Genomic DNA, 10,623 nt, shown 5'->3' with positions numbered 1-10,623 from the left:
CCATCATTATATGGCATTATGTCACATATTTAGAATCACAGGCTGACGGAAGGGTTTGGTTGGAAAGGACTCTAAAGCCATGGGCAGGGACACCTTCCACTAGCCCAGGTTGCTCCAAGCCCTATCTAATCTGGCCTTGAAATTTAAATTGATTATGTGAGAAGATATCTCTTGTTTTGACTCACAGATGCATCTGGGCCCTCGTAGTATGTTAATGATTATTGTAGCTGTTTGCTTTGCCTTTTTGCTTCCTCTGATACATGGAACATATTTTTAACTCCTATTCATCATGCAGAGAGCTCTGTCTTCAACTCAGTCATACACAGCTCATGTAATACTTATTTATACCCCAGTCAGCACTGGCAGGCTATAAATGCTGCAGGCAAATGAGAGAAGTTGGGGTTATATATGGCTCTAACTCAGTCCTTATATGCACAATAATTACATCACTCTTGGCTTCCACTCTGTTTTTTCTTCAAAGCAGAGATCCCAGCACAGAGCTGGGATTTTCCGCTGCATGCCCCGCTCTGTTTCAGAACTCCCTGTTGTTTAGACAGCAGAATTGACATTTAAACCTTGCTGGGGTCTGTGGTGGACTTTGCATGGGGTTGGGTGACCCTGAAAGAGCACAGACTCAGGCAGGGGTCATGCTCAGCCCTACATGCTCTGTGATCCCTGCACAATCTGTACACACTCTGTGATCCCTGCACGCTCTGTGTACACTCTGTGATCCCTGCACACTGTGTTATCCCTGCACACTCCGTGATCCCTGCACGCTCCATGATCCCTGCACACCGTGTGATCCCTGCACACTCTGTGCACACTCTGTGCACACTCCGTGATCCCTGCACGCAGCGTGCGGCTGCTGCTCCTCACGCAGCTCCCCCAGCACTCACAGATGGGCCCCGTGGGAGGCAGCACAAAACTCGCCTGTTACAGAAGGTTCCCAAACCTCATGTCCATGCCCACAGATTCTAAATATTAAGACCATGGGAATATTTTTCTCTAAATACGCACTGTGTAAACTACCATGAAAGGTGATCACATTACTAAGTTACAACGCTGTTCTAGACCACCATTCACACTTGGTTTGTTGTTCCAGCCTGTCTGAGTTAAGCACAACACTCATGTTGTGCTTATACAGAAAACACAACACTCCATGTACTTATACAGAAAAAAAATCAGCAGGAGCAACACTTGATTTGCTGTTTTGAAGAAAAGTAATCAAATCCTGAAAACTTTCGAGATTGTGCCTCCCTGAAGGAGAGTTAAAACCCAAAATCACTAGCTAGAGTGATTCAGGTATGTCATTTGTCTGGAAAAGAAGGCTGTGACAAATGGTGAGGGAGACTGGGAAAACAACAGGAATAGTCCAGTTTACCACACAAGCAACACACACTTGTCAACTCTACTATGCTCATTTCCAAACCAAACTCATTTAAATGCCAGTAACCAGAACCGTTCTCTGGTTCTCTGCCCTCTGCAGCATCTCTCCAGCTCAGGGCAGCGCTGAGCATCCCCATTCTCTGCCCCTCTGCAGCATCTCTCCAGCTCAGGCCAGCGTGGCTCTCCTCTGGGGAGAAACCAGCGGGGCCCAGCCAGGGCCTGGGGCTGGAGCTGCCCTCGCCATCCTGAGAACTCCACACTCTAAGCAAGCAGGTTTTTACATACTGTGCACATTAAAACAAATGTTCACTAACGTGGAAAAACGGTACAAACATTAAGCACGGGTAAGGCAGATAAAACATGTCTCCTTAAAAACAGCACTGCTTACTGTCAGGTCATGCTAAAATGTGGTAAAATTTGAAGGTAAACAGTGCTAATTAAGCAATACCACCACCTAATTAAACTTTTTTATTATTTTATTTTTATTTTTTTTTATTTTTAATTTTAACAAGAGTTAAAACCAAGATCTTAAAACACAAAAATAATAATCATGTGACATTCTGGGAATGCATGTGGTTGCCTTTAATGATACCACACATGGGCCTTAGATTTGTTAAAGAAAGAGTCATCTGTACATCAGTAATTTGACTGAGTTTCCAGTCTCACAGTATTTTCAGTTGTTATTTTTGTATTTTAATACTTCACCACATGGTTTTGCACTTCAAGTAGCTTATTTATACCCCAAGTTTACTGCATTTCATTGAATGATATCACATTTTAGCACCCCTAATTCTAGTCTGATACTAATGGTACCCACAGTAATTAGCCTTCATTACAGGAAAGCTTAAGTGTGAGAAGAGGCATTCTGTGGGAATATGCCCAGAATTTCCATTATTAATGGCTTCTGGAATCCATCAGACCATAAATAATGCATCTTTCCCTCTCTGCTGACAACTTCTTAATTCTACCCTCCTAATGTAAATTTATGACTGCAATACTGGGGGGAAAAAAAGAGAAAGTGTGAGAAGAGAAAAACAGAATTTGCTCTGAGAACATGAGATCAAACACCTCATGCAAACACAGACAACACTCAGGCTTCTGGTGTGCGGATTAACAATACTGAGCTGCTCCTAACATTTACTTGTGGGGTATTTACAGTGTGCTAAAGTATTTGTTAAAGTGGGTCTGAGCATCAGTTGTACACAAATGTGGTGGTTGTGTCCCTTGGCACACGAGCACACAGGAGGCATTTCTCCTTGTGTATCAGCCAGCAGTGCTGGCTTTTTCTTCCCTCCTATCTTTTCTTTCCTTCCCTCCATCCCGGATTCCCTATAAAATACCAGCCATGCCCTCTCTCTGCTGGGATGGGTGCCCGCCCTGCCAGCAGCCATTTCTCCCAGCAGGACAGGGAGCTCAGAGCCCAGTGCAGGGAGAGTTCCTGCCGGGCAGCAGCAGCCAGGCCGGGCTCCGGGGCACCGGGGCTGGGAAAGGTGGGTGAGAGCCCAGAGCCAGAGCAGCTGAGCCCTGGCAGGCCTGGGACCCGCTGGGCTCCTGATTTCTGGGAGAATTGCCGGTGCTGCTCCTCCATCCCTGTATTCTGCCTTAAATTGTTTAGCTGGCCAAGCCAAGTGGTGCTGAACTAGCCCAAAACAGACTGTCATGCTTGTAGTGATTGCCTGCATGCTTTTCTTCTTTTGCTTTTTTCTCCTGTTGCTTAATAGCTTTGCACTTTTTCATAGAGTTTTAAAATTTGGTTTCTAAAATTTTTGACTCTTTCTCTATGCAAATTGTTTGCCCCATTCAAGCTTAGTCAGACAAAATGAACTTTGTAAGCTAACCCAGTGCTACCACCCACTCATAAATGAATGCAATCCTTTGATAAATAATTTTTATACTGTATTATTTTTCCTCATATGAAAGAAAAAGAACTGAAGTTTTAAACTGAAGTTTTCCATGTTTTCTTTCTAGTTCATTGTGACTTTCTGCTGCTGCTGAAATAATTTGGTCTCTGTTGCTTCTCAGTCCCAGCATCACCAGAAACGTCCTTGCCCAAGGGAACCACAAGCAACCAGCGTCTGATAAGGAGGAATGTGCAGCGCAGGTAGAGAGAAGGTGACAGGTAGGGTGGCAGTCACCTGTCAGGTCTGTCTCACTGCCTAGAGATGGGAGCACGGTGCCAAAGATGCACAATCCATTTCACAAATCAGGTTTCTGCTGATTATTTATAAACATTTATAAATTCTGTTTCATAGCAGTAAAACAGAAGAAGCAATCTTCCCCATCTAACAGGATTTTGCAGAATGAAATGATACTTTCCATTATTTTTGATTCAAACAAAGGCACAACAGCTGAAATCTGGTAAATCTTTAAGAAAATAAATGTACCAAACCTCTAAGAGAAAGGTAGCATCGTACTTTGTCCTGACATTTATCTTAGATGGACACACGGTTTATAAAGATGTATTTTGGAAGTGCAGCACCAAAAGCCCCGCAGCCAATCTCAATCAGGATATATTTTTCACATTGTACTGCTGGAGTCACTGCAAATCTCCATTCCCAGCTTAACTGCACAGTCCAACCTGCCTCACCTTTGACAGGCTGGCTGTTTAAAATTCTGCGTCTGTCTGCCTCCCTCATTCCTGTGTGAAATAATGTATTTGCCCTTTTTGAATATTTCTTTAAAACCTCACTTGCAGAAATGACAAATACATTGCTCACGGCACAGCTCTTTGGTTCTAAATTACCAGTAATTAAAGCTGAAAGGAATGTTACAAAACAAATCTTGCGGTGTGATTAGCAGCTCCATTTGACAGCGCTTCCCTGGAAATGTCGACTCCTGCAATATTGACAAGGTAGCCTTGAACAGCAAAAGCAAAGCTCGGCGTGAGGGAGCTGCAGGCCAGGAGCAGCAGGCGGAGGCACCGGGCGTGCAGGAGTTTCTGCAGGGGACAGCAGCTGCATCCTGGTGCCTCGGTCCCTGGGACACAGCTCAGGGCTGCGGGCTTCCAGCGAGGAGAGGGTGCCCCCAGCCTGCTGCCCGCACAGCTCCCCCAGCCACCCCAGTCCTGCTGCTGCCCTGGAACCGGGGCTGTCCCTGTGCCACTGAAAGCAGAGGGAACTTTAACTTTCGCTGCACACGTGCCTCACACCAGCTGCAGAACAGGCATCTCATTGTGCTGCAGGTACAGTGAATGAGGGAACAACACAGAACCGGCCTCCAGTGGCTCACAGAATCACAGAACAGCCTGGGCTGGAAGGGACCTTAAAGCTCATCCCACCCCATCCCATCCCACCCCATCCCATCCCACCCCATCCCATCCCATCCCATCCCATCCCATCCCATCCCATCCCATCCCATCCCATCCCATCCCATCCCATCCCATCCCATCCCATCCCATCCCATCCCATCCCATCCCATCCCACCCCAAATCCCACCCAGTGCCCCCCTGCCATGGCAGGGACACCTCCCACTGTCCCAGCTGCTCCAGCCCCAGTGTCCAGCCTGGCCTTGGGCACTGCCAGGGATCCAGGGGTGCCACAGCTGCTCTGGGCACCTGTGCCAGGGCTGCTCACCCTGCCAGGGAATAATTTCTTCCTAATATCCATTTTAAACTCACTTTCTTTCATTTCACCTCTTGTCCTGTCACTACACGCTCTTCTAAAAAGTCCAGGAGCTCTGAGGAGAGGTCAGGAAAGAGGAATTACCTGGGACCACAGAGCAGTGGAAATATTCCAGGCAGGCAAAATGGCCAAGAAAAAGCACATAAAGGAAGAATTTGCCTGCAAAGCAAAACTCCAGCCCAGAGGTGTCATACATGTAATTATGGTACAGAGCACCAAAAGTGGGTAAAATTGGAAATACGTGCTCGCTGCACAGACTGAACATGCTGCTGTGCCATTCCTGCTGCTGGTTCTGTGCATGGCAGTGTCCCCAGAGCTCCTGCAGGGCCGTGTCCCTGTCAGAGCAGCAAGGAGCCAGCCCTGAGCCATCCCTGCCACTGGGAGCACACGGTGCTGATGGAGTGCTCACCTTCGGGGCTGCAGCAAACTGAGTGCATCCACCATCTAAACCCAACATTTGCTAAGCAAGATACAATCACCAGAGCACCCTTTCATAATGCCATGAGTCACAAATAACAAGATGACTTCAAATAATAATAAATTACAATGCAGGAATGGAAGTGTTGCGTTATTAACAAGCAGAAATGGCTTTGAAAATGCACCTTGCAAAGGACTATTTGGGAATACAATTAGATTTAAAATAGTTTATTACAGAGAAACTGAATCTATTTTAAAAAAGAAATGATCAAAATGAGTCACAGATGACTTCACTATTGGAAAAATGCAATCTCTTTTTATCTTGCTGGAAGACACTGAGGTTTGAACACTGATCTGAGTGCAGGGGGGAAAGTTGCCCAGGCCATTGGCATGCCTGGGGGGCAAACTGGCACTGCACCTTTCGTCATCCCTTACAAATTCAGTCACTTCAGTTTCAAACCACAGCCCCTCCTGAGAAGCTTCACTCTAGAATTGCTCCTAAATCGCTCACAGTTCTAGGGAACTCTTGGGTAGAGGCAGCCACAGTTATCAAGTGCCTGGGGCTTCTTCAGTGGGCTGAAGAGTTGATAACTGTACTCTCAGCCCCTTTTACAGCAGAGGAGACTGAGGCCTGGGCAGTGAACTTTTCATCTTGCTATTTAATGACAATTCTACATGAATCAGGTGAACCAGATTTAGGAACAGCCCCAGGTAAATAACAAAAGGGAGTTGTCACTTTTCGGACTTCTGCCTCCCTTCCAAAGGTGTCACATGCATTGAGCAGGTGACTTTTAACAACCACAGAAAGTTCAATCAGCAAAGGTGAGCACTGGGAATTCATTCCAGGTCTACAGGAAAACATGCCCAAGTCTAACAGCTGAGGCAGAATTCCCATGGGTCAGCCTCCAAACTGACCTCAGATGACCTTACAGCTCTTGGATTGGTATTGGTGGTACCAGGGTGATGAAACTGGTGTTCTGCTGGCTGGAAGAGAAGACAGCAGTGCAGGGCAGTTCCTCTGAGTCAGTGCTGCCACTGCACTGCTGTCTCCTGCTCTGTCCCTGCATCCAGGTGCTGCTGAAGGCAGCTGTGCAGCCTGGGCACGGCGCAGAACGGAGGAGGAGGAGTGGGCTGGAAATTGGCTCATGGAGCAGATCTTTCTTCGAAAAAACTGTCTTGTGCAAACGTGTGTTTTGTAAAAATACACCAGATTGTGCCAACGCCTCCCTGCGTCCCAGGCACAATTCCAGGCATTCTCCCAGGTTCCAGGTGGACTGCCTGGGAATGTCCAGGTCCCTGTGAGTGCAGAGCCTGGTGTGAGCTGCCTTAGGAGCCGGGCAGGCACAGTTCCGCCCGAGGCAATGCCTTCAGTGACCTGGGTCAGAGCAAGTCCTTGCACTGTGTCCTTCAGCCAAGGTTCAGAGCCCTGTGCTGGCCCAGGAGCTGAGCCTGCCACAGATCTGGGCAGAGAGACAGGCTCTGGAAACTCAGCCCTGGGGCACAGGGACAGGCTCTGGAAACTCAGCCCTGGGGCACAGGGACAGGCTGGGCAGACACACACACACAGAGTGACCCACAGGTACCACAGAGTGACCACAGGCACCACACACTGACCCACGGGTGCCACAGAGTGACCCACAGGTGCCACAGAGTGACCACAGGTGCCACAGAGTGACCCACAGGTGGCACACAGTGACACCCAGGTACCACAGAGAGACCACAGCTGGCACACAGGTACCACACACTGACCCACAGGTACCACATAGTGACCACAGGTACTACACAGTGACACCCAGGTACCACACAGAGTGACCATAGGTACCACACAGGTGGCACACACTGCCCCACGGGCGGCTCACAGTGACCCACGGGTGGCACACAGTGACCCATGGGTGGCACACACTGCCCCACGGGCGGCTCACAGAGACCCATGGGTGGCACACAGCCCAGGTCACCTCCCAGCTCTCTGTACCCTCTGCACACAGCCCGGGGGGACCAGCAGGGGAATGGCTCCCACTGCCAGGGCAGGGCTGGATGGGAGATTGGGAATCAGGAATTGTTCCTGGCAGGGTGGGCAGCCCTGGCACAGGTGCCCAGAGCAGCTGTGGCACCCTGGATCCCTGGCAGTGCCCAAGGCCAGGCTGGACACTGGGGCTGGAGCAGCTGGGACAGTGGGAGGTGTCCCTGCCATGGCTGGGGGGCACTGGGTGGGATTTAAGGTCCTTCCAACCCAAACCAGGCTGGGATTCTGTCATTATAAATAACATAAATAATTTCCCTCATCTCATAGCACATGTTTGCAATAAATTAATCCCATCCTTTAGATAAATATCAAAGTATTTTAAGGTCTAATGACAGAATTCAACACCGAGAGCCAAAAAGGTCTTTGACATCTACAAACCAGAAGTGAGCACTCACCGAGCTCTGTGGGAGCTCATTTATAGGATTCCTTTCCAAAAGCAGAGTTTTCAATAAAACTTCAAGAAAAAAGTAGCAACTGCAAAAGCAAAGTTGACTGAATTAATTAGAAATTAATTAATTTTAATATTCTTGATTTAATAATCAAGGATATTTCTCCTTCTTAACTTTTTTCTGCCATTGTTTCCTGCAGCAGAAAGGAGTAGGAAAGGAACATGAGACAAATCCAGATTTCTGCAGCATTACCATCAGTGCTGGAAAACAACACAGCCCAAAGCTTTCCAGCACGACAATCTGAAGTTTGCATTTATGCCCATTCATTATACACTGCTCCAATATTTAGTATTTGATCTTTGCAAATCCTGCTTATCACTTTAAAGTCTGATACTGACTGTCCCTGTTATAAACACATCATTTGCTGTTGTTTATCATTTTGCTGAGCTTTAGCTCTTTGGGTTGCTTAGTGCCTTCCTCTGGCTAAATCTGAGCTAAAGCTGCTCAGCCATTTTTGATAATAAGATTAGAAAGAAATATGCCCTGTTTTTATTTAATTTCATCAACTTCCTTTTTTTTAAAAACTCTGCTGTTCCTGTTCTGGGAAGCAGCTTTGCAGAGGACACAGAAGACATTCATGTCACATGTAAGATAATATTTTTTGATCTATCTGAAGACCTGTTAGCATTTAGTCAAACCCTAAGCTTCTGAAAGATGCCAGCATGCCTGGGCTCAGCAAACAGTTGTGGTGCTGAGCTGTGAAATGCTCAGGGGTGCTGGGAGTGCTCCAGGTGCGGGCACGCTTCATGCCAGCACAGGGAGGTGACTGTCCCCAGAGCCACCAAACAGAGCTGAACACAAACCAGCCTGAACTGCTCCTGATTTTCACTGCTTCCCTTCTACCATTTCAGCAGCATGCCTTTAAACGCTTTTATATCCAGCAGCAGATCAGCTCGAATGAAGCTCTTAGACAAAGGGCTGGTTTTATTTCCTAGCATTGCAAATTGACTTCTTTACTGTTAAAACTCAACAAAACAAACACTAAGGAGGCTTGGTAGTTTCAGTCATAATATTTCATTACCTCTAGGAAGGAGAAATCAACATTTTGGCAGCTGTTGAACACCACATTAACATTTGTGGCACTATTTTAAGACATTTCAATTCAGTCAAAGCCTGAAAGCACTGTGTTCACATTCACATTTTGAAGCGGGGAATTCAATGGCTGTTAAAGCAGAAAAAGGAGGGAAAGGATACCCACAGAATTTCCAAACAGCTTAGAATACAGCTCGTGGACCAACATGTAATAAGGACAAAGTGCAGCTGAGGAATATTCAGTGGATATTTCTGATGGGCAATTCCTAAAAGCTGAGCTGCTGGTTGAAGTCTGCAAAAACACAAACAAGACAAAGGAGAACACATGAAGGGACTGGTAACTGCCACTAGACTTGAGGAACCCCTCATACAATGATGAACATACAACTTAAAAACCATATGAAAATCCTGTCAGTCCTGTCTGAACTCCAGCCTGCCCAGGGCCCTCTGGGTGCCCATCCCTCCCTCTGAGCCCACGCTCAGCCCAGGCTCTCTGTCAGTGCCACTGGCTGTGCCTCTGGCACACCGCACTGTGCCCGTCCCAGCCCCAGTCCCTGAGGGTGCCACTCCTCACTGGGCTCCCCCAGGACAGAGCCTTGGTCACCCCTTTGTGTGTGACCCAGCCAATTCCGTATCCACTGAGTGCTCCGTCCATCAAATCCCTCTCTTCTAACACTATTTATTGGTTAACTGTGGTGGTGTTAAAAGACTTTGAACAGCTGGCTCCGAGTCATTACTATTAGCATCTTTAAAAATAGAATTGGCAGTATTTACAGAAACACTAATGATAGGAAAATACGTGAAATTTCCCTCTTATGTAATGTTTATTGAAAGAATTATGTGTTCTGTTAGAGGAACTTTTAAAAATAAACATAGGCTTTTCTCTGTAGGCTTTCTTCTTGATGAAGAAGGAATGTGAATTTTGGGAATCACAGTAATATTCCTTTCATCATCTTAAGCAAGTTGCAATTACAGCCATTATATCCAGGACAGGGCTTTTTAAGGAATTTAATATCATGTTATCTTGCCCGCCTTGTTTCTATGCCCAAATTAGGAGTTTCTCACAGTATTTGCCTCCTTTGCAGTTTTGTGATAATTGGTGGTATTTTTGTTTAGAAATCGCTTCATCAGCTCGCTGAGGCCAGATAACCATGAAGAACATAATGCTGCTCCGGGCAGTTCTATTTCTATTTACACTGGTTTTATTCAGGATAACTTCACTGATCAGGGAACCTGATCCTGATTTACAGCAGCGAAAGGAGAAAATTGTAATCATTTTGTGCCACCAGAAACAGAAACACGACAGAATGAGAACTGCAATAGCTCCCAGTAGGGTACAGCACAACAAGGAAAACTCCAGGATCTGTGCTGCTTAATTGAAATGTGAGATTAACAGTATAAGTTTAAATATTATCTTCAGTTTCCCTCATCCTAATTTTGACATGATATAAAATATGCAGCTCACAATGCTTGGGAATGAGAACAATCAGTCATTCCTCAAAGAAGACTCATTCACTTGCAGAACTGAGGCATTTGAGAAAAGTGGGATGAAATAATAACTGATACAAATACTTTGATTAAAATAATAATCCAGGAATTTAATAAAGCATTTATTTGGCTTGATCACATCTCCCAGTTAAATGACTGCCTGCACATTGACTTTGCCCATGGAATGTCAGTGGAGTTTGATGCTGGC

The sequence above is a fragment of the Taeniopygia guttata genome, chromosome 6, assembly GCF_048771995.1.
Source record: "Taeniopygia guttata chromosome 6, bTaeGut7.mat, whole genome shotgun sequence".
Taxonomy (NCBI): Eukaryota; Metazoa; Chordata; class Aves; order Passeriformes; family Estrildidae; genus Taeniopygia; species Taeniopygia guttata.
The sequence above is the reverse complement of the archived record's forward strand: the minus strand, read 5'-3'. Positions refer to the sequence as shown.